General features: G+C 42.8%; 2 long non-coding RNA genes across 3 annotated transcripts in view; one reads left to right on the forward strand and one right to left on the reverse strand.

The window, feature by feature from the left end:
- LOC125640199 (uncharacterized) overlaps window positions 1–25,133 on the forward strand; it is a 590,047-nt gene that overhangs the window by 41,758 nt on the left and 523,156 nt on the right. The gene's annotated exons all lie outside the window — the stretch shown is intronic.
- On the reverse strand, window positions 3,656–23,271 carry LOC142072896 (uncharacterized). Its single transcript, XR_012669505.1, has 2 exons — window positions 23,221–23,271; window positions 3,656–3,980 (listed from the first exon to the last, which is right to left on the reverse strand). It is a non-coding gene; the product is annotated as an uncharacterized LOC142072896 (long non-coding RNA).

A 25,133-nucleotide genomic window follows, 5' to 3' on the forward strand; every position in this document is an offset into this window, starting at 1 on the left:
ACTGAAGGAAAGGACTGAGACCATAAACCTGACTCAGTAGCCAGTGTAGTGAGTAGAAGATCGGTTTGATTGCTTGTGGTAGTCCATTTTGCAGAGAAGAGATGCTGTAGCTTTCTATATCAGCTGGAATTCCATGGGATGAAGGCTTCAGCCTTTACATGTGATGAGAAAACATTCTTAAATTATATCAGTGCAAAAGTGTGAATAACCAAGGCCAGGTCACTTGCAGGATGGGATAGTCTCTTAGCCAACTGGAGATGGTGGAAAGCTTCACTCGTGGATGCTGCCTTTTGAAGTCTTAGCTTCAGTGACAAATCCAGGAGCATTCCTGAAATAGACTGATTTAAGCAACTGTGGGTGTGCCTTCAACCGAAAACTGTATCATCGCAACAAATTCCTCACATTGTTCTCTTCTGCACATCGATGTAACATCTGTTTTGCTCACATTCAGCTTTATGCAGCTGCTGTTCATCCATGAGCTGATTTCATCCAAACACTGGGCCATCTTGGTGGTAGTTGAGTGGTCATATGAAGTGAAGATGGGTAGAGTTGTCATCTGCATGTTGCTGGCACTTGAGTCCATTTCATCTGGCTCTGTGTAGATGTTGAATGGGACAGGACAGAGAATTGATCCTGTGGGATTCCAGGAGTGAAAGGGGGTCTAGTGGTAGAAGTGCAGTTTCCCATTGCCACTCTTTGGGTGTGTCCCCCGGGAAGAACTTAAGCCATTTTAGTGCATTCTCCTGGATCCCTGCTACCTCTTTCAGGTGGACAACAATATTTCATAGCTGACTTTCAAGTACTGCAGAGATCCAGAAAGATGACCAGGGATATTTTCCCACCATTCATTGGCAATGGGTGATGATTCACCAGTACCACTAAAGCAGTTTCCGTTCCTGTGTTGGGTCCAGGATACTGGCTTCAGTCTGAGTGTTTTAGTTGGCCTTTTGACTAGATTCTTTGAGCTTGCTCAGAAACAGAAGACTTGATACCGGGTGGTAGTTGGCTAGAACAGATGTACCCAGGATATATTTCTTCAGTGTCAGTTGCACTATTTTATGTGTGTGTGTATGCGGTGGGGTTTTGTTTTCTTTGTTTTTGTTGAGGTTTTTTTTTTTGGTTTTGTTTTGTTCATTTTTTTAGGAAGGGGAAAGTTCCTTCCTTGACTGAAGCGTTGGCGATTTTGGTTATGAATGTCACCCGTTCATGACTTTCATCAGCCAGGAGGGCATGGGTCAGATTCACAGGTATTGGGTTGAGACTCCTTTACGATGTTCATAGCTCTTGATTAGCGAATATACTGAACTCTGGGAATGCAGGTGTTTGGGTAGTATAGAGTGAGTCTGAGACTCCTTCCTGGATGCGCACGATCTTTTCAGCCAAGTAGGATGACCGTTTTCACAGCACTTGGTACTAGGTTTTTTTGTGGGCTGGAGTCCTTAAGCATGCTTTGAAATTTGAAGTCTGAGTTCTTGCAGTCTAATCAGGGTTATGAGTCTGTTTCTTGGCAACTGGTAGATGGTGATCCATCCTGGACAGTGACTTGGTTGTGATGGACTCAATAATGAAATCTAATCTGAAGACCAATCCAAGGGGTGACTGGCTGTATAGCCTGACCAGAGATGACCTATGGAAGTTCTAGGGAGGCAAATTAGGAGATGAAATTTGGGGATTCTGCATATGTGGGCTAGTTAACTTAAATGTTTAAAATCAGCCTGGATGACAAGTCTGGGGTACTTACCACCGTTGCCTACCGGGTACCAGTGATCTCCTTTATGAACCTATTAACCTTTGGATCTGTAAACAAGCATACTGTCTGTTAGCTTTGGCTCTGGTTTCTATTTTAGATTAATGAATTTGAATGAAGTGGCTTTAGCTGAGGCATGTCCTTTTGGATGATGGTGATGATTCAAGAGAAGATGAATGCAGTACAGCTTGCCTCTTTCTGCCTCTTTGATGGGCTGAGTAAACTGGCAGGATGAAGAAGGCTAGCACTGGGCTCAGTGTCATATCTCAAAAACAGCTTTATGTAAATGTATAACTTGTTTTATTTAGTGGTTCTCCACAGTGGTTCTTCCTTTTAACTAGCTTAAATCACAAAAGCTAGCAAGCCTGAGCATAGTAAAGTTTCCAGTACCAACTTAATTATGCCACCTTGCAACCCACCAATCAAGCACCATCTAACTTCCTACTATGGGATGCTTGCTCCTCTGATATTCTGTATGAATGTCTACATACTGGCCTGTACACTGAATTTGCCTTCTAACTGAAGTCGGAAGATCTTACCCACGCTTGCAATGCAAACCAGAGGCTGCCTCTCACTTAGAGCTTTTCTGAGGCAATCTACATGACGCCTTGTCCCCACACTTGACCTCATTTACTGACTCTTAATTTCGTAAAGACTACCTGCTCCAGATACAGTATAGGGAGAAACCCTTTTAATGTCCAATCTAAATATAGGCCATAGACCCTCAAGACTCTACACATTCTGATAGAAGCCTGAGATGCCCCTGTATGTAACATGCATGCAGTCTGTAAAGCTGGGTGCTTCGGGGAGGAAGACCACACTACACGAAAAACTTATTTTCTTTCATGTAACCACTTCTTCCATGTGTCCATGGATGATAAGTGAGGGTAAGAGGCAAGAATAAAGGTTGGTGTTCATGGCAGTTTTACTGAATGTTTCCTGTGTTTCTGTATCTGGGTTTTTTAAGCTACAATGCTCTGATTTAGTGTCTTTAAAATTGATGTTTTGATTGCAAAAACAAATTACTACACTAGTCTAACATTTTAAAGTGGCAGATCTCTAGTGTCCTGAACCTGCCTAAGAGCTTTTTGTTTAGGAATATTTCCTTAATATGTGTGTGGGGCACTATTAAGAATTTGTCAGACTAGAATTCTAAAACTTGGCAAATGGGGTGCACCTCAGAAAGCTGCAAAAACATGCTAAGGCATAGAATGGGGGGAAGATAGAAAAACTTATTTTAATAAGCAATAACTTGTGATCTTCCGTGATACATTACGAAATGTAGTTCTAATATTTAGAGACTGGTATGACATGCTTTGAATATAATTCAATTCTATTCATCAGTTCAGTGAGGGAGGTGTGGAATGTCATTTACTTTTATGCTATAACAATCAGTTTCTTTTTACTCTCAAAACTAATTCTTTTAAGTCACGTGGAAAGTTTGACTTGAACAGTGAATATTAAAAAGATGGGAAAATTTGCCTTATGTAATAAGTCCACTTGTCAGTCATTTGCTCCTAACTACTTATTTGTAACTTGTATTACACATATCCAAGGTTAGTCTCCTTTGTTAGATCTGTTCATCCCCTCTTTTCCAGTGGATGGAAAAAGGCTGATGGTGAGGAGTAAAAACATCAGCTGGTGGAGAACTTTACACACACATTCCAGTTTTTTTGTTTTGAAACCGTGGGAAAGTTCATATTTTTTTAAAGCAGTGAATTTTTTGGTAAACTGGCAGTTCAGTGAAAAATATATTGAGGCTGTTCAGTCCAGCCCCCGCACCACACCAGATACCAGTAGCGTAACAGCTGCACAGTGACGTTTAGGCAAGCACTGTAGGCACTTTCAGCTGCTAAGCCTTATAGGTGCTAGCCCTGGTGGGTCCCAATAACTACTGAGACATGTGGCTAGGTGCAAAAGGTATTTTTATTATGGTTGGCAGGAAAGGGATTGCAGATACTTTGGATACAGGTTCCTGGGGATTCTGTTCTGAATTCAGCTTCTCTCCATCTCCCTGGTTGCCATGTGGCTGCTGCTTCAGCTTCTCTGTCCTGGCTTGCCATGTGACTTCTGCCCCCTCACCAAGTCTGGCCACTTTCTGATCAGGTCCTTTCCCCTTACCTGGCCAGCAGGGAAGGGGATAAGCTGTGTGGAGGAGGCTGATGGGAGTTGTAGTCCTTTGCTTAGCAGATCCATCACCTTATCAAAAATTTTAACTGGATCTATTCAGCAACTTCAAAATAAATAGCGTTAGTTAGAAACAATATCAGGTTTTAAAATATTTATATTAAACCTGTTTCATCAATTTAAGCACACATGAAAACTAAATTTCTGTAAGTGTATTAACTGTTCCACTAAAGACTTCAAAACAATTCATTTGAAATGTTCTGTAATTTCCCCCCTCCCTTCCTTAATTCTACGTAGAACCCTCTGCCAAGTTGACTTTTTCCTGTAAATATTTAAACAGATCATAAGACTCAATGTGATATCCTAGTTTCCCTGTAGGTGTCACAGATTATACCAAAGGATAGGTAGAACAGAACGTTTGCTTTCAGATAAACATTTCTTGGGTGGGTCAAATGTGTAAAATGGGGGTAATTATGCTGATCTCCTATATAAAATGTCTGGAGATCTTAGTATTTACCTCATGTTCAACAAACACTACTTTTCAAAGCACCTCTATAAAACAGGCATGTATTGTAGATTGGGAAAACTGAGTCAGTGTGTGACCTGTCCAAGGCTACCCAAGTCATTGGAAAAGCTAGGATTGGAGCTCAAGAGGGGCAGGCTCCCAGTTGAGGCCTACTGGACGGCATACTCAACTGGAGTCAGTTCAGTGACTCAAAATATCAGAGAGAAGTTTAATTTTCACATTCTATATATAATCAGCTCATTATAGATACAATCACTCTTCTTTCAGCAGGAAATAGATACGGTATAGTACCTCAGAGACAAAGGAAATGGAACATTATGTGGCAGAAAACCAGAGTTCTCTTCAGAACTTGCCAGCTGGAAACAAGAAAATGGTTGGCAGTTGGAAGACTCCTGCTGCAGTTATTCCCAGTTCAGGGTTTTAGGTTGCATCAAATTTGAATGTAAAACAAATTCTAACAATATGGGGTCAAAGTGATCTGTGTAACCTCAAATGGGAAAGTCAGGTTACAATGGGTAAGAGTGAGACTCCTGACCTTTTAGTTTCTGCCCCAGCTTGTCAGTGTGTGGTAGGTGAGATTAAAGGAAAACAGATCATCTTGCCTAAAGTCGTGTTGAAACAGTCATGAGGGTAGACATGCTCATCTATAGCCTTTCAGTGACTCATTTGTGTGGATGAGCTTTTTTTTTTCTTTCCCCCAGAGCTCTAGGTGGTGTTTTACTGAAGTGATTCATCAACAGGTTTTAAAAAAATGCCCAAATCTTACAAGAAGCTAGTGATCCATAGATTATAATTGATTGATTGACTTTTCTGGATCCATTGTGTTAAAACTAACTTTTACCTTTTTACTTAGGAATTGCTCTCCATGCTGAAGACTTTTATCTTGAACAAAATATAACTTTGTTTATACAGTTCAAAATTGCTTTCCTTTTGTGCATCAGTGTTGTACAAAGCACATATTAAAATACCAGCTCATTAATTTATCCGGGGCTGATTATATTAAAACCATCAATATTAAAAACAAGTGCATGTTTCACTCCAGAGATTTATAAATTTCTTCCATTTTTTATATGGATAGGTGTTCTTAGGAAGAGATGCCAGGTGATCAAATGCAGTGCTACCAGTAATCCCGTTCCACTGTGTTGGAGCTCCAATGTGCTGAGCCCTGGAGCTTTCCCTATTAATGCTTAATGGGAAAAGCAGCAGGACTCAGTGCAACAGTGTTAAAACTACTGCAGAATGAGATCAGAAACTGCACTATGATTGCTAGGAAATAAATTCCTTTTCCAGTCTGAATACCTGGCTAACTACAGTTAACATATCAGTATTATAAATGCAACTGACAACTGTATCAGGCTGATAAATGGAAGTTGTAGGATGAAGAAATACATTTAAATGGCCATTGCACAGTCTCAGTCAAAATGTCTGTCTGTTTTTGGAACCACAGGTGATGTAGTCCTGTTCCTGCAAAAATTGGAGAAGCTGTTTGCTAAGAGGCTTATTAAAATATATCATAGCTTGCTATTAGAAATAGCATACTCAAGTTCCTCTTAAACTTGTAACTTTTCTTGTTTTTCTTGGAGGCTGCTGTGCAAAAATTTCTTCTTATTCACGGTAATAGCACCCCATCTTCATCCAATTGCTTTGAAAATTGTTTTCTGTGAATGCTACCCTACTTCTTGACCACTCAAATCTGAGAAGGATTAAAAGTACAGATAAGATGGTGGCAAAGTCATGGGAATGCATAACTCGGGTGCGGAGCCTTTCACTGTGAAGTCTCCAATTTACATCTAGCAGAGGTCTCTATTTATGGAAGGTTGTCAAGCAATTGAACAGTCATTAACTATAATGTGAAAGAGCTGGGTGGCTTTTGTTCAGAGTCAGGTCGACAAATGTCCACACTAAACAAAAATACTGTAGTAATTGGCAGTAATTGTTCCTATATTTACACTTTCAGCAGAGCAGCCACCGGTTGACTGGACTGTTGAATCTGCTACCCTCTTACCTGTATAGGTCCTGCAGGTCAGGGTTGAGGCATGCTGACAATCAGTGTAACAGAAGCTGTCATTATTAACATTCTTTAGCCTTTGCATAAGTGGCTCCAGTCTCCACGGCTCTCAATCTGGCACTCTTCACCAGCACTAATTTCACGAGGACATTGGTCTGCTCTGGTCATTGGCCACTTTTATTTCCAAATGGAAGCTATAAGTCACTGGCTGCTAAGTCATTAAGCTCTTTCTAAATCCATAAGATAGAACCCAACATGTAGTGGTAGAATTTCCCGAGGACATGATGTCCCACAGTAGGATATTGATCTGTTGTCTGCAAAAATGTGAGTCCAAGCTTTTGTCTACATTACAAGCTAGAGATGTGACTCTTCCCTCCCTGCTTGTGTTTATGCACGTGTGCAAATTTGTGTGCATGAGTAGGGGAATCCCATCCCTAGCTCATAATGTAGACAACCTAATTAATAGCTTTTTATAGTGCTTTTCATTCTTAGATATAAGAGGGTTAATATAAATATCTCATTTTACAATGAGGGGAAAGTGAGGTACAAAGAGGTAGAGTAACCATCCCAAGCTCAGTCAAGACATAGGGGCCAGGTGTAGAATCCAGATCTCCTGATTCCCAACCCAGTGCTCTTATCAATGGGAGCTCACCAGTACAGGTGTATTGCTGCATGCTATGAGAGCAGATTATTTTTGTTCCAATAGATATAGATGTGAACATGGGTTTCCACATTTTTTACAATTATAACTAGTCTCACATCTGTACCCAGGCCTGTATCTGTCTTTAAAAAAAAAAATGTTCTCAATGTAGAATGTGCAGTGCATACTCAGATGGGTTTCCTAGGGCAATGGTTTTCAAACTTTTTTTTTCTGGGGACCCAGTTGAAGAAAATTTCTGATGCCCATGACCCAAGAAAGCTGGGGATGAGGGGTTTGGGGTGTGGGAGGGGTTCAGGGCTGGGGCAGAGGGTTGGGATGAGGGCTGCAGGGTGGGGCCAGGGATGAGGGGTTCAAGGTGTGGGAGGAGGCTCTGGGCTGGGGCAGAGGGTTGGGGTGAGGGCTCTGGGATGAGGCTGGGAATGAGGGGTTTGGGGTGCAGGAGGGGTTCTGGGTTGGGGGGGTGGGCTCAGGGCTGGGGCAGGGGATTGGGGCACAGGGTTGGACCATGGACTTAGCTCCGGTGGCTCCTGGTCACCAGCGCAGCTGGGGTGCTAAGGCAGGCTTTTCACCTGCCCTGGTACCACAGGCTGTGTTGTGCCTCGGAAGCAGCCAGAAGCAAGTCTGGCTCCTAGGTAGAGGCGCACAAGCAGCTCCTTGCGGCTCTTGCCCACAGGCACTGCCCCCCTTCCCCCGGCCAATGGCAGTGTGGAGCCGGTGCTCAGGGCGGGGGCAGCCCATCGACCCCTGCAGACTCTCTGCCTAGAAGTGGAACCTGCTGTTGGCCGCTTCCAGGGTGCAGAACGGTGTCAGAACAGGTAGGCAGTATCCTGGCCCAGTCGGTGGTGCTGACCAGGGACGGTGGGGTCCCTGGATGCTGAACAAGCTGACCCAGTGCCTTACATGCTGCAACCCGCTACTGGGTTGCGACCTGAACTTTGAAAAACACTGTCCTAGGGTATGTCTATGCTGCAATGTAAGCCCAGGGTTTGAACTAAGGGAACCAATGTTCAAGCCTTATTGCTTTGCAGTGCAGACACAGTTCCACTGGGCTTATGCTCTGGGATTCTACCAAAAGTATTCTTAAGTCCCACTGGTCAGCTTTGTTCTCTGTCCCAAACAGTCAAGTTGGGTGGATAGTCAAGTTTTCCCACCACAAACAAAGGGCTAGAGCGGTCACATTTTGGGAGGGGCATTAGGAAGTATGGGGCATGGGTGGTTGGACTTGGGCCCACATAAAGCAGTGTAAACACTGGAGCACCAGGTTGGGACCTCAGGTTCAACAATTCTAACCTGGGATCACAAATGCGTGTAGCCGCTCAAGGCTTCGGTTAACAAACACAGGGTCTGCTAACTCAGGTTCAACTAACCCAGAGCTTACATTGCAGTGTAGGCATACCTTTGGTGACTTCTTATTTATATAGTATCTTTATGGAGGTACTAGAACACCATATTTGGCCAACACTGTTTGCAAAAGCTTAACAGACACACATACAATGGGGATCAAAATGAGTGAAATATCCATTAGTCACTCGGACTGCAAAGTAAAAAATGCTGCTAAATTAGCAGGCCCATGGGAGAGCATTAAAATTAGAATGGAAATATTTCCTACCTCCCCAGTTTATAAACAGAAAACCAAAAAGTGGTGTTACTTTTTATTTCTTATAGTCTGACTTTAGCAGTTGTATACTACTGTAAATACTGGTCACCATTTAAAAAAAGTCAGTAATTATCACAGAGAGGTATCTAAAATGCCTCATTCCCCTTAATTAGAATGGGAAATAACTTTTTGGAAACTGTTGGTGAATCTGACTTTTCTGTGACTAAAGGGCAATTAATTACTTGAGCAACTTATTTGGGATGTGGTGGATTCTCCACTGGAAGCCTTTAAATTGAGATTGGATGTATTTCTAAAAATATGTTCTAGCATAATCAAAACCTGTTAGCTTAATGTAGGAATTACTGGGTAAAATCCGATGGCCTCTGTCAACCAGCAGGTCAGACTGCATCATAATTCCTTTTGATTTTAAAATCTGACACTATGGATTCATTTTAACTTTTAAAATCTTTGAAGTTGCTCAGATATCAGATTAGCCTGATGTCCTGAGTGACCTTGGGTAGGTTACTCTACCTCCTTGTACCTCCCTTTCCCCTCATTGTAAAATGGAATATTTATATTTACTCTCTTATATCTAAGGATGAAAAACACTGTAAAAAGCTATTAATTAGGCTGTCTACACTGTGAGCTAGGGATGGGATTCCCCTACTCATGCACACAAACTTGCATAAGTGTATAAACATGAGTGGGGAGGGAAGAGTCACATGTCTAGCTTGTAATGTAGACAAAGCTTGGACTCACATTTTTGCAGACAACAGATCAGATGAGGAGTTAGTGCTTGGTTATTAATTACCCTAGTGGTGCTCTTCTAAATTTGTCTAATATATTAAAAATGAAAAACCTTTGTATAAAATTTAGTGAAATAATGCCTACAGGGAGAAAAAGGCAACAAATTGTGGTCATATTGCTGCCTTTTTAGTAACTCAGATATTTCTGTTGTTCCCCAAAAACTTATGATCCAAAGCACAGACTGGAGTGTGGAATTAGACAGCTACCAGGACCATCAAAATGTGTAGAAGCACATAGTAGGGCTCCTCAATTGGTAGTAGAGTGCTGATTACCAGGTCCCATTAGAACGCCAAATCATGTTTCACAAGTAAACCAGATGAGCAAAATATGAAAGTGAAGAACTTAAGTCCAGTTTTGAGGCCCAGCAATAGTTTATTTCCCAAGGACCAAATTCTGACCTTGAATATGTATGCAACTTCTGTCTGAAGTCAATAGGAACTGTGTGCCCATGATTAAGGACATGTTCTGACCATGTAACACACAGAATAGGAATGGTCTTTTTTTAAAAAAAGGAAACCATATTAGCATGCTCAGTCACTTAACTTCAGACTTAAATATCCGTGATAGATTGATCTGGTTGAAAAGCTTTTTGTTGAATTTTTTTCACGACCTATTTTTTATTAAATTCTTCATTTGTCAAAATTTCAACAAGGAAAACTTTGGAAAAATCTGGATACTTTTTGACTCATGAAAGTTTTCTTCTCAGAGCTCTGATTAAAAAACCTCACCTTTTTAGTTTTTTAACCTCTTTTTTCATGAGAGAAATGGGAGGGGAAAACTTTTTTTTTTAAAGTAATTTTTATTTTAAAAGTAATCCTTTGTTTCATTTAGAGAAACCAAGTAACACTTGGACTTTATTCCAGTAATGGGGGGGAACAAAAAAGAATGAGAAAGAATAGGGTTTTTTTCCTCTGACTTGCCTTCTATATTTTGCCCTCTGTCTCTCTTCCAGTTGAAAAAATACCTATTTGATTTAAAAATTGGTAAGATTCTTTCCACCAAAATGAAAAATTAATCAAAATTGAAAACTTTAAAACAAAAATGAAATTCTTGTGGGTGTGATCTTTGACCATGTATGATAAAGAAGCAGTCTCACATAAGAGACACTGGCACTCAACTATTACTTCATAAGTTTTAGGCATTTGTAAAGAAGGATGGCACCTAGTATACCAGGTTAGTTGCTAACTAACTACATCAAAAGGTTTGCAGAGTGCTTTCTGAAAATATTGAAAAGAATTCTAGAAAAAGGGAACTACTCAAGGATGTTGGTGAACAAATGTACAGCAAATACGGTGTTTTATCATGCTGCTCCTTAAACAACCATACAGGGAAAAAACCCATAAGAATCCTTCAATCAGATGCTGTTTTGACACACTCCCTGCTGTAAAGCATTCACCCTAAAAATAAAGTTGCCATACTTATTTTCTGTTAGAGGTGTAGTAACTGGAAGGAAATGCTAACAATTAATTGACAACCAGCAAAAGCAAGTCCCAGGGAAAAACAAAACTGCAAAGTAGAAAAATGTGAAATAAAAAAATACTTTCTCCATTTATCATAAAAGTGGAGTAAATGTATAATGTACGGGGCCACACTTTCAAACATGCTCTGCTCCCACTTAAGCATCTGGATGATGTCTCTGGACTCTTCAGAAAAGCTTAGTACCCAGCAGCTTCTGTTGGATCTTCAGACAAAAGACCTAATGAAACTTAGTCAAAACGTTCTTTACAAGCTTTACTTTTCTTTTTCTTCAGAAAAGCAGACTTAGCCTTCCTTAGGGAACTGATGTGCAGGAACCCCTGGGAGGCTAATATGAGGGGCAAGAAGTCCAGGAGATCTGTATTTTTAAAGAAATCTTATTGAGGGTGTAGGAAGAAAGTAGCCTGAAGTGCAGAAAGAATAGCAAGTATGGCAGGCGACCAACTTGGCTTAACAGTGAAATCTTCGGTGAGCTTAAACTCAAAAAGGAAGCTTATAAGAAGTGGAAATTTGGGCAGATGACTACGGAGGAGTATAAAAATATTGCTAGACCATGCAGGGGTGTAATCAGGAAGGCCAAGGCACAATTAGAGTTGCAGCTAGCAAGGGATGTGAAAGGTAAGAAGAACGTTTTTTACAGAAAAGTTAGCAACAAGAAGAAGGTCAGGGAAAGTGTGGGACCCTTACTGAAGGGGGAGGTCCCAGACGATTGGAAAAAGCAAATATAGTGCCCATATTTTAAAAAGGGAAAAAAGCAAATCTGGGGAACTACAGACCAGTCAGCCTCACTTCAGTCTCCGGCAAAATCATGGAGCAGGCTCTCAAGGAATCCATTTTGAAGCATTTGGAGAAGAGGAAGGTGATCAGGAACAGTCAACATGGATTCACCAAGGGCAAGTCATGCCTGACCAACCTGATTGCATTCTATCATGACATAACTGGCTCTGTGGATATGGGGAAAGTGGTGGATGTGATATATCTTGACTTTAGCAAAGCTTTTGATACGGTCTCCCACAGTATTCTTGCCAGCAAGTTAAAGAAGTATGGATTGGATGACTGGACTATAAGGTGGATAGAAAGCTGGTTAGATCGTTGGGCTCAACAGGTAGTTCTCAATGGCTCAATGTCTAGTTGGCAGCTGGTATCAAGCGGAGTTCCCCGGGGGTCGGTCCTGGGCCCAGTTTTGTTCAACATCTTTGTTAATGATCTGGATGATGGGATAGATTGCACCATCAGCAAGTCTTCAGATGACACTAAGTTGCGAGGAGAGGTAGATAGGCTGGAGGGTAGGGATAGGGTCCAGAGTGACCTAGAAAAATTGGAGGATTGGACCAAACGAAATTTAATGAGGTTCAACAAGGACAAGTGCAGAGTCTTGCACTTAGGATGGAAGAATCCCATGCACTGATGCAGGCTGGGGAACATAAGAATGGCCATACTGGGTCAGACCAAAGGACCATCCAGCCCAGTATCCTGTCAACCGACAGTGGCCAATGCCAAGTGCCCCAGAGGGAGTGAAACTAACAGGTAATGATCAAGTGATCTCTCTCCTGTGATCTCTCTCCACCCTCTGACAAACAGAGGCTAGGGAGACCATTCCTTAGCCATCCTGGCTAATAGCCATAAATGGACTTAACCTCCATGAATGTATCCAGTTCTCTTTTAAACCCTGTTATAGTCCTAGCCTTCACAACCTCCTCAGGCAAGGAGTTCCACAGGTTGACTGTGCTCTGAGTGAAGAAGAACTTCCTTTTATTTGTTTTAAACCTGCTGCCCATTAATTTCATTTGGTGGCCCCTAGTTCTCATATTATGGGAAAAAGTAAATAACTTTTCCTTATTCACTTTATCCACACCACTCATGATTGTATATACCTTTATCATATCCCCCCTTAGTCTCCTCTTTTCCAAGCTGAAAAGTCCTAGCCTCTTTAATCTCTCCTCATACGGTACCCGTTCCAAACCCCTAATCATTTTAGTTGCCCTTTTCTGATGCCAGTATATCTTTTTTGAGATGAGGGAACCACATCTGTATGCAGTATTCAAGATGTGGGCATACCATGGATTTATATAAGGGCAATAAGATATTCTCTGTCTTATTCTCTATCCCCTTTTTAATGATTCCTAACATCCCGTTTGCTTTTTTGACTGCTGCTGCACGCTGCATGGGCATCTTCAGAGAACTATCCACGATGAGTCTAAGATCTTTCTCCTGATTAGTTGTAGCTAAATTAGCCTCATCATATTGGGGACCGACTGGCTAAGCAGCAGTTCTGCAGAAAAGGACCTGGGGATTACAGTGGACAAGAAGCTGGATATGAGTCAACAGTGTGCCCTTGTTGCCAAGACCAGCATATTGGGCTGCATTAGTAGGAGCATTGCCAGCAGATCGAGGGAAGTGATTATTCCCCTCTATTCGGCACTGGTGATGCCACACCTGGAGTATTGAGTCCAGTTTTGGGCCCCCGCCCCACTACAGAAAGGATGTGGACAAATGGAGAGAGCCCAGTAGAGGGCAACAAAAATGATTCGGGGGCTGGGGCACATGACTTACGGGGAGAGGCCGAGGAAACTGGGATTATTTAGTCTGCAGAAGAGAAGAGTGAGGGGGGATTTGATAGCAGCCTTCAATTATCTGAAGTAGGGTTCCAAAGAGGATGGAGCTAGGCTGTTCTCAGTGGTGGCAGACGACAGAACAAGAAGCAGTGGTCTCAAGTTGCAGTGGGGGAGGTCTTGGTGGGATATTAGGAAACACTATTTCACTAGGAGGGTGGTGAAGCACTTGAATGGGTTACCTAGGGAGGTGGTGGAATCTCTATCCTTAGAGGCTTTTAAGGCCTGGCTTGACAAAGCCCTGGCTGGGATGATTTAGTTGGGGTTGGTCCTGCCTTGAGCAGGTGATTGGACCTCCTGAGGTCTCTTCCAACCCTAATCTTCTATGATTCTATGTGGAAGATCTGTATTTTCCAATAATGGAAACAAAGGTTGCACAGCCTATGCCAAGTATTGGGCTTAATTCAAGTTCTATTGAGAGGCTTACCACAACGTTACCCCACAAATCATGTATATAGGGATTGTTGTTTCCACAGGGTGGTATTAGACATGTGTTTTCTACAGTATCATAGACATTAGTCCAGTCAGGGCTATGGTAATCTGGGACCTTTAGGGTGGTTGCTTAGCTCTCAATTCAATGAATACAAATACTAACTCCTAGAAGCCACCAGAAACCTGTCAGAGCCCCAATATGTAGCTTTGCCTGGCTGGTTTATATATACTTAGCTCCCAAATAACTCTATTTCCTAACTCTGTGTGGCGGCTTCATATCTTTGTTGTGCAAAGAGTAAAAGATGCCACATCTAGGGCCCTATGTTACGGTGTGCGTCCATGATTCCACTTCACCCTCTTGGAGTGCTGGAGGCAGGAAGGTGATTTACCTTTTAAAGAGGCAGGGACAGCAGCATGGGACCCCACATCTTTCTCAGAGTAGGTCCTAGCCTCAGAAGCAGGGGTAGCAGCAAGTCTGCTCTAGTGAATTGACAGGGTCTACTATCTTCTCCTACCATACACAGATTCCTTTGTTGGTATGGTGTTGGAAGGGATCACTAGAGCAGTGAGTCTTGGTATTAGCACCCAATTTGGCTACCAAGGGCAGGTCAGACCTCTCAAAATGATTGTTTCAGGCTCTCTGCAGACTCTAGCAGATGTCCTTGAGTTGGCTGGTTGTTTTAAATTTTGAGAGCTTTTTCTCCACAACTCTTTGGGCTAGAAATGCTCAGTTTGTAAGTGAAAGCGGAGATTCTGCAATGTAACTGCAATACTCCAGGATCTGGGACTCTTGACACATTCCTTTTTTTTTTCTCTCCCTGTCTAGGCCTTAATCCAGCCCTGATCCAAGCAGCTAAGTGGTTAATTGTTTCTATATGACACTAGTGAAGATGTAGTCTGTGTTACCTTTTGTGTTCCTATCACTTAAAACTGCTGGGGAACAGTGTACAACGAACCATTGCTGCAAATGCAACTAAAGTTTTAGCCTGCATCTGTGTACTTGGGAAACAGAACTCAAAAATAAAAACAGCAGCACATGAGCCACCACAGAAGTTTGATAGCTCCTAAAGCATATTACATCACTTCTGAAAGCTAATGGTTGAGATTTTCACAACTGACCAGGAGATTTAGCCACACAACTTCAGTTGAAACTAAATGGGAGTTGTGTGTCTAAAAGCCATTTGGTAACCTTTCTCCAAAGTGACTTAGGTGCCAAAGTGACTTAGTCTCCTTGATTTAGGATTTTCTCCAAGTGCCTAATTTTCTTCTGAAAAAGAGACCTAAACTTTTAAGTCAATTAAGCACCTGAAAATTCTATCTCCTACTCTGCTTTGAAAATCTCAGCCAATTTGCACATCTATACATCTAAGTTAATTGTATCCACAAATCAGACATCAAGAATTATAACATTCAAAAACCAGTTGGAGAACACTTAAATCTCTTTGGTCACTCGATTACAAACCTAAAAGTTGCAATTCTTCAACAAAAAAACTTCAAAAACAGACTCCAACGAGAGACTCTTGAATTGGAATTAATTTGCAAACTGGATACAATTAACTTAGGCTTGAATAGAGACTGGGAGTGGATGGGTCATTACACAAAGTAAAACTATTTCCCCATGTTTATTCCCCCCCACCCCCCACTGTTCCTCAGATGTTCTTGTCAACTGCTGGAAATGGACCACCTTGATTATCACTACAAAAGGTTCCCCTCCTCCCCCGCTCTCCTGCTGTTAATAGCTCACCTTAAGTGATCACTCTCCTTACAGTGTGTATGGTAACACCCATTGTTTCATGTTCTTTTTGTATATAAATCTCCCCACTGTATTTTCCACTGAATGCATCTGATGAAGTGAGCTGTAGCTCACGAAAGCTTATGCTCAAATAAATTTGTTAGTCTCTAAGGTACCACAATTACTCCTTTTCTTTTTGCGAATACAGACTAACATGGCTGTTGCTCTGAAACCTACTTTTTATTGAAAATTTTTAATACTACTTAGGCTCAACCACAAAGCAATCATTTCTACCTTAATAGCTGCCCAGGGCTGTACAAATTAGAGTCCTACATTTAACATCTACACAGATATCTACAGAAAATATGAGTTGTTTATCTTGATTAACATTAGCATAAATGTATTTATTCTGTTGTCTACCTTTTATTCTTCATGTAGAACTCCTGTTGGCTGTAGAAAATAAAAAAATCCAGGTTCTGTCTCTGACATACTAATGTTTTAGGTCTTATTAATAACCTACTTTCTTGGCAAACTTCATTGGAACTGTGCAACTACAGCAGAGGAATAGTGTTCAAATTAAAAAATCTCTGCCCTGAAGTTAAATTTTATGAGTTCTCTTTTGTAAGTAAGGTGCTAGGAAGATAAAATAGAAATGTTCAAGGCATTAAGATCTAGTCTCCATTAAGACCACTATCTATCTTAATATAATCACGTTCAAGTCCAGACATTCCTTGATCAATGCAGTTTGGGAGAATATTACAACAACTTTTCAAAAACTACAGCTAACGCCAATGACAGTAACCTAACTCAGGGGCAGGTTTAAATTTACATCAAGAAAGCAATGAAACCAGGAAGAGATTAGGGAGCTCAGAACTGTCTCTCTAATGATGCAAGTAATATACTTCCAGTAGTCATTTTCAAATGGTTGACTGTAAATTTTTCATCAGTAAAAGCAGAATAACCAAAATAAAGGTTTTTGCTGTAAGAGAAAACTGAAAAGGAGTTATCACTGGCTCAAGAAATATTTAAGATTGCAGATTGATTGAATTAGAAGCCTACATTTCCAACCTTCTAGCAGAAAAAATCAATGTTTTCCTCCAGCCTTCCAGTAGCCAATTACTATTAATTTACTTACAGAAAGTAAAGGTTTGACAGTATCTAGGTTTCCATGAGGTGTTGCTCCTACCTATCAGCCTAGCTGCTGTGGTTAACAATTGTTTAGAGACAGAATTTTATTGGTAAAAAGGGGCTGCAACAGTTGAGGTTTAAAAATGAATGGAATATACTGATTTATATTAGGATACTCTTGTAAAATACTCTAGGGTTATTAAACATTTGAGTCCAATGGGTCAGTAAGTTCTTTGTAATTATGGCTTATACTGATATGCGATTGAGAGGTGGAGGCGGCCCAGGGGCAGGACCCTCCCATTACATGGGTTCATCAAGTCTGGTCCAGTGTTGGACTTTCGGGCCATCAAGCCCTTGTGGCCATGCAGAAACAGACCAAATGGTGAACGATTGCTACGGATGACTGATCAGCTATGCGTTGAAGATGTCATAGAGGTGTCTGACTCTTTAAAGGGAGCTGGGGCCCTGCCTAATCTGTGACTAACCAACTGCCTTCCATATGATGCTATGAGGCCAGAGATCAGGTTATTGCTGGAAAATCACCTGAACCTCATAAAAGCCAGCAAGTAGCTCAACTGAGCTACAGAGCAGCAGGAAGGTGGTAAACTGCAGATGTTGTTTTGTCAGGTGCCGGTTCATGTGGCAGATGGAAACAGAAACCTGCCTGGATTGCTGAAAGTTTCACTGAATTTATACAATCTGGCAAAACACGTCCGTCCAGCAAATCAGCATTTCCTGGTGAAACTTAATTTCCGTCCATCTCTAGAATAGAATATTTTCTATAGACTTCAAACCACCACCCAAAAGGCCAAATTCTGCCACGCTTACACCGTTTGAATAGCACCTTAATGGGACCACTCAAATAACTATACTACTTAATATGAGTAAGGGTGGTCTACAGAATATAATGGAGAATAATGGCCCTATTTAAAAAAATCAATAGGTTAGCTTTTTTTAAAAAGCACCCCCAATATACTATTTCCTGTTAACCTAAAAATCAGCAGCATTTATCTTCTATAGAAACCTGTTGGTGTCATCCTTGCTTAATTCTGTCGGGCTTCCCCATCAGGGGCTATAGGGACCTTGGAGAGTGCTAATGCAGAATGAGTTTCTATAGCAGATGATGATGCTGGACAGAAAACCCACCCATGTCCTGAAGGAGATGCTGCTGTAGAGTGAGACCATCCTTTCCTTGCTCACTGTTTTGATTCCAAACACCACCTCACTCCAAATTTGAAACTACAGAGCTGCAAGCCAGTGGAAGGAGGTGGTGTTATTGCACGGTAGGGCTGTGCTATGCATGGGTGGGGGAGGGGGGAAGTGATGCTGTTTGTGTTCGTTCATTCTCTTCAGCACATACTAGCCATGCCTAGTCAGTACCCTGGTGGCTTTTATCCCTTTGCTTGGGGGGTGACTAGATGACTTGGCCTTCTGTATCTTCACTTCTGTAGCAAGAGCACTTCCGTGAATAATACTTTATTGGCTTTGCTCTTTTACTCTTAAAATCTAGGTTTACCTCATCTGTGCCTAGAGCACTAAATGATTTCTGCTACTTCTAGACTCCAGTAGCTGTAGTGGGGCTAAAACTGATGCAATTTCAGTTGATGCATAAATCCATCAGCTTCACTATGAGCAGAAGCTATCAGAATCACTGAGTTGAGTGGGCAATATCTGTGGTCCTTATCACATTGCTGTGTACATTGCAGATTAGTAGGAGGCAGCTCCTGTGCAGATGTTGGTAGTAGTGAATTGTGGAAGTAAAAAGAATGTTGTTTAAACATAGGGTTGCCAAATTTCTAATCTCACAAAACCAAACACCCCTGCCCCTTCTCCGAGGCCTCGCCCCCACTTGCTCCATCCCTTCATTGCTTGCTCTTCCCCACCCTCACTCACTTTCACTGGGCTGGGGTAAGGGTTTGGAGTGCAGGAGGAGGTATGGGGGTGCGGCCAGCGATGAGGGGTTTGGGATGCGGGAGGGGACTCTGGGCAGGGGGTTGATGTGCGGGGGTGTGGGGTAAGGGTTGGGGTGGGGCCAGGGATGAGGGGTGGGGTGTGGACTAGGAGATTCTGGGCTGGGCCAGGGAGTTTGGAGTGCAGGGTGGGGGAGGGAGAGGCTTGGAGGCGGCAGAGATGAGGGGTTGGGTGTGCAGGAGGGGACTCCGGGCTGGGGCAGGGGGGTGCAGGCACAGGGTCCAGGTGGAGCTTACAGCGGCTCCAAGGAAGTGGCCGCCAGGTTCCTGCAGCCTCTAGATGCATGGGCGGCCAGGTGGCTCTGCGTGGTGCACGCTGCCTTTGCACCCACAGGCACCACCCCCACAGCTCCCATTTCTGGCCAATAAGAGATGCGGAACCGGCACTCGGGGCGGGGGCAGTTCTCGGAGCTTCCTAGTCCCTGGCCGCCCCAGTACCTAGGGGCTGCAGGGACCTGGCGGCCGTTTCTGGGAGCCGCACGGAGCTAGGGCAGGTAGGGAATCTGCCTTAGCCGCAGGCTCTGCTGCGCCGTCAACCAGACTTTTAAAGACCCGGTCAGCAGTGCCCACTGCAGCCACTGGGGTCCCTTTTTAACTGGGCATTCTGGTCAAAAACTGGATGCCTGGCAACCCTATTAAACTACAGGATTATCTGTTGACTTTACTGACGCTGGTTGGTGGGAAGGAAGACCTGATTCTGCTCTAAATTTCACTGGTTTAAATTGGCAATGACTCCATTGGGGTAAATGAAATCACACCAGTGTAAAGCTGGTCCGAGAAAACAGATGGCGCTGTAATCTCTATGATAGCTTTTCTCTGGATCAACTTCTGCATTTATGCACCGTGTGTTAAAAATTTCAGCAAAGCCACACATTTCCCTGTAACCTTAATTTTCCAGTGGAAAACTCTGTTGGAAAATTTTCAAGCAGATCTATGAAAACCATTCACAGATCTTCTGTAGAAAGCAAATGAGAGAATTCAAAATGTTTGTAAATATCTGTGCCACAGCCTTGAGGCCTGTGTAGATTTTAGTAATATTTCTCTTAAATCTTAGTTATGATCCAAGTGCCGTAATGTATCTTCTTATAATAGAACATTAACATCATGGAAAACCTCTATATAAACTGAAAAGCAATATATCTTCAGTGTGGTTTCATCATCCCTTATTAATACCATAAATGAAGGACTATAAATTTCTCACTTCTACAATAAATGTAATAAAATACTTAATGGATTGTGAATGATGTGGTATAAAACTTGGCATTAAATATTGAAATTTATATTTAAATATGCGTTAGATATAAATAGTAGGCCGTCTAAAGTCAGAATATATGTAACCCTTCATTTATGTCTAGCAGATTTGGTAGCTAAGTCATAAACATACAAAATTATTATATTCTGAAATAGTGTCTTCCTTACATATCTCTTTCTTAGAGGGAGTGCTTCCTTAAACCCAGATGTGTTGCAAGAATTCCTAATAGAATTTGGATGTCCTCTGAATACTCATAACTTTGCAACTTGCCCCAATAGTTCTGTACCCAAAACTTGCTTTATACAAAAAGAAAAGGAGTACTTGTGGCACCTTCGAGACTAACAAATTTATTTGAGCACAAGCTTTCGTGAGCTACAGCTCCCTTCATCTGATGAAGTGAGCTGTAGCTCATGAAAGCTTATGCTCAAATAAATTGTTAGTCTCTAAAGTGCCACAAGTCCTCCTTTTCTTTTTGAGAATACAGACTAACACAGCTGCTACTCTGAAACCTTGTTTTATACAGTGAGTGTCCATATGATCTCTTACCATTCCTAAAGTGCTGATCAGCATCATATTTAGGATATTTTAATATCACAGTTGGTTCATTTTATATTAAATGTGCTGCTTGTGATGAACCAAGGTAGAGATAAGAGGCTTTGATGGAGTTCTAAGAAAGCTTATGGCTAGGATAGGTTTAACATTTTAGCATTGCAGTCTTTCAGATGGAGACAGAGGGATCTGATAAGTAAAATAAGAGCAAGCAATTTAACTACTCAATTTACAGTGAGGACTAGCCCTCACTGTACAATCAAGACATGGGACACCACGAAATGAGACCAAAGCAAGAAAGGGACAAGTTCAAATGGGAGGGGTTATGCTGTGGCACATTTCTAGCAGGTACAGATGCAAACCTGTACCTGGTAACAAAATTCTCTAGTGACTTTGTGCTAAATCATTCCTTTCAATATGAACATGTGAAGACCACTTACACTCTGGTTGGATTCAGGGTGAGGAATGTTTGTGATTTCCCCCCCCATTATTAGGGGGTTTAGCTGTGGTGCATCAAGGATACATGATGTAGTCTACCAACACCACAGAGTGCATAGATATGAAGAAAATCCTGACCTCAACTTTGAGGAGTTTGGTTTCTACTATGCAGAAGAGGAACCCATTCACATGTCTTCCTACCTGCATTCCATCTGGCAGTGTCGGCACCGTAGGCCTCAGGCCTACAGCTGTGCACTTTCACTACCTCTGAGGGGATAGAAGTCATGGCTTATGTTATGTATTACCCAAAGCAGCATTAATTTCCCTGATATTTTATGCCAGAAACCAGGTGGCTTTGCATGCTGAACAGCTGTCTAGATCCTAGGTCTCAATAGCTTGGGGTAGAAAGACTACACAATCACTGCTCCCCTCATGTTCCTTGGCCAGATATAGCCTATATATGTTCACAGAATGTAGAAGATAATTGGCTGAATTGGTTTTACTACATAGATCTCATTATTTGTTCTACTGTGTGGTGGACGGAATCTGCTTCTTTGGGTTTTCAGACAGAGAAACTTCAGCAAAGGAAACAAAACAAATGGTTTTTACTTCTCAAAATTATTTAGTTTTGCCTTTCTCTAATTAGCAGTTCTCTTGTTTTTTGCTGAGCGCTGTTTTTGCCTTGTTATTGGTCCTTACTTTAGGGTTGCCAAGTGTTCAGTTTTCGACCAGAATGCCCAGTTGAAAAGGGATCCTCACGGCTCTGGTCAGCACTGCGGACGGGGCTGTTAAAAGTCCAGTCAGCAGCACAGGCAGGATCCCTACCCAGCTCTGCGTGACTTCTGGGAAGCTGCTGGCATCTCCCTCTGGCTCCGCAGCCAATGAAAGCTGAGGGGGTGGTGCCTGCAGGGGTGGGCAGCGGAGCGAGCCATGTGATTGCACCTTCGCTTAGGAGCTGGAAGGAGATGCCAGCAGCTTCTTGGGAACCACCTGAGGTAAGCACTGCCCAGAGCCCACACCTCCTCCTACACCCCAACCCCCTGCCGCAGCCAGAGCCTTCATCCCCCTGCACTCCTGCCTCAGCCCAGATCCTTCTCCTGCATCCTGAACCCCTCATCTCTGGCCCCACCCTAGAGCCTGTACCCACAGTCGGAGCCCTCACCACCACTCCCCCCGGCCCGGTGCAAGTGAGCAAGGGTGGGGGAGTGAGTGGGGCCGGGGCCTCAGAAAAGGGTGGAGCAGGGGGCAAGGCAAGGGTATTCGGTTTTCTGCAAATAGAAAGTTGGCAACCCTACCTTACTTTTTTGAGGCCTCTTTCTTATACCTGAACTTTACAACTGGCCTTTCTCTCTCATGCACTGACCCAGAGCTTTTGATCCAAACATGCCACAACCTTTGTGCATTAAGGGTGTGTATGTCTGGATCAGGAGTGTTAAGGTCAGCTGCTGAGTGCTTGAAGTTGGCAATGGATCATGAAGGCTTCTGAAAATTCTGGTCACATATGGATTTACTTATATCTGGGTCTGGACTGCAGCTGTGAAATGCCTTGAATCTTTGCACTATAAAATATAACAACTTGGAGATCTTCCTATCCCATATTTAAATGGCTGATTTTTAAATGATGTGAGTTGTGTAAGTTTTTTCCTTCTGTCATGATACTGGTTATATGTCTAACACTCTCTTAGACTGAACCCCAGGGCTCAGGACCCATCTCTTTACTGCAGTTAAAGTATTGGTTCGCTTTTTTCACCCTTCCCCTCCTCTCCCCCTAGCCCCCTTGAAGGAGCAAGAAACTGAAGTGCAGTCCGCCTGTTAGCATTATAATAAGTTAACGCTACGTGTGGTGGGGGGAGGCGCTGGCGGGGGGTTGGATAAATCTGCAGGAGCTAATGCACACTAGCTACTCCACACTCATGCGCTGGTGGAAGTTTACGATGCACTAAGAGCACCCTCAGGCCACTTAACTTAATACGCTTTCAAAGTGCACTACCCTAATGCGCACTCTGTGCACAGTACAAATGTCCAGCCACGGAGGGCTTTTTCCCCATGACAACAAGCCCTCAGCCACTGAACTTCACTCTACAGAAGCTTTTGTACAGTTACTGTTATAAAACTTTGCATGTTCTTGGCAGGGGTGAAAGTAGGTCTCGGGACTTACCAGTACGGGGCTGGGCTGGGGCCGGCTCTGGCCCCTGGAAGGGGCGGGGCCTTGGGCGGAAGGGGAGGAGCTGGGGAGATCAGAGTCAGCCCTGGCCCACCCTGTACCGGCAAGTGCCTCCTTCCCCCTCCCCGCGGTAACAGCAGCAGCCTGGGCCTCTGGCAGCAGTTTAAAGGGCCCTGGGCAGTAGCGGCAGCCGGAGCCCTGGGCCCCTTAAATCATCCCCGGAGCCCCGCCGCCGCTTCCCCAGGGCTCCAGCAGCAGGGCTCCGGGGACAGGGCTCCAGCCGCCGCTACCTCCCCAGGCCCTTTAAATCGCCGCCCCATCCCCACCCCCACTACCCCAGGGCTCCGACAGCGGAGCTCTGGCAGCAATTTAAAGGGCCGGGGGCTCCAGCCACTGGTGGGAGCTGCAGGCCTTTTAAATTTCCACTGGGGAAGCCGATCCACCCCAGTACGGCGCACCGGCTCTTGCCGGTATGCCGCACCAGGGCATACCGGCTTACTTTCACCTCTGGTTCTTGGCAAATAGTGTTTAAAGTAGAAATGTAAGAAGCTGGCTGGCTGAAGAAATTAGGGGCACTGACAATGCAGTGGGGTTACGTAAACTTGGTCTGAAGTTTACCTTCCTGTGTGTAATGATACAGGTTTGTTTAGTCTCTTACTGAAACGAGTGGTAACTTATCTTGCAATTAGTGAATAAATGTCAAGTTTTGTGACACTTTGTAGCTTTTTACTGTGAATGGAGTCAATTATTAGAACTGAGCAAAAGTGGGAATTTCTGACCTGTAGGAATTCTGACACTTCAACATTCGTTTTCATCCCATGTTGGGGACAATAAATTGCAATTGTTTGGTGGAAAAAAATGTCAAAATGAAACACTTCAACACTTTTGGTCAAAACCAAATAGTCCAACATTCCTGAAATCAAAATGTTTGTTTCATTTTGGGCTGTTTCAACAATCCAAAATAAAACACTTTTTTCTTTTGAGTCATTTCAACATTAAACTGCTTTTTCCCATTGTGGCACATTGCCTTATAGGGGTAGCCTAAGGCCCCCATGCTTTTGTAGGGGCTAGACTTCCTGGATGGACATCTCATGATATACAGAGTAATGTGAATCCTATGAGGCATCCCAGACTGATTGGTCAGAAGGAAATCCAAATTGTATTATGTAAGATGTAGTCTTGGCCCATAGAACCCAGACAACTCCTACAAGGCAATACGCTACAAGAAATATTAAACAGCATTTCCTTATTACTGTTTCCAAATGAAACCTTTTTGGCCAATTCAGCAAAACAAAATAGTCTGATTTGCGTTGAACTGACCTGAAACTAAGTATTTAATTTTTTGATTTCTCTCAACAGAAAATAAACTCAGCAGAACTGATTTTTTTTCCCAGAAAATTGTTTTTGTGGCAATTGTATTTGCCATTGGAAAATCATTCTGATGGAAAATTCCCAACCAGCTCTATCTTCTACAGCACAAAACTTATTTAAGCATAAGATGCAACCCTTGCCTTGAGACAAATAGATCAAATAAGAACACACTATGGAGCCATAAAGGAAAATAACGTAGCACAACTTTTGGTTTTTTTCTAATATTGGGGGCTGGGAGAGGGGAGTGGCATGTGAATGGTGACAGCATTTGTGGGCCTCATGAAATAAGTGAGTTATCAGGAAGGATTTGGACTAGGAAAGAATTCACTTCAGACATAAGTGGTAGAATGAAAATGGGTGGAAAGGTGAGAGTGGGAGAAGGAAAAAAGATAGGCAATGAGGCTAGGTATGCTGTTAAAAATAGCAGTTCTGAGATACCATGTTAAAGGAGCATGTCATCAGCCGTTAAACCAAAGAGCCTTGCTAATCTGACTGTTCCATTGAAAGTGAAAGTTTCCTTGACATTTGACAAAATA

This window comes from Caretta caretta, chromosome 7, assembly GCF_965140235.1.
Source record: "Caretta caretta isolate rCarCar2 chromosome 7, rCarCar1.hap1, whole genome shotgun sequence".
NCBI classification, from domain to species: Eukaryota; Metazoa; Chordata; order Testudines; family Cheloniidae; genus Caretta; species Caretta caretta.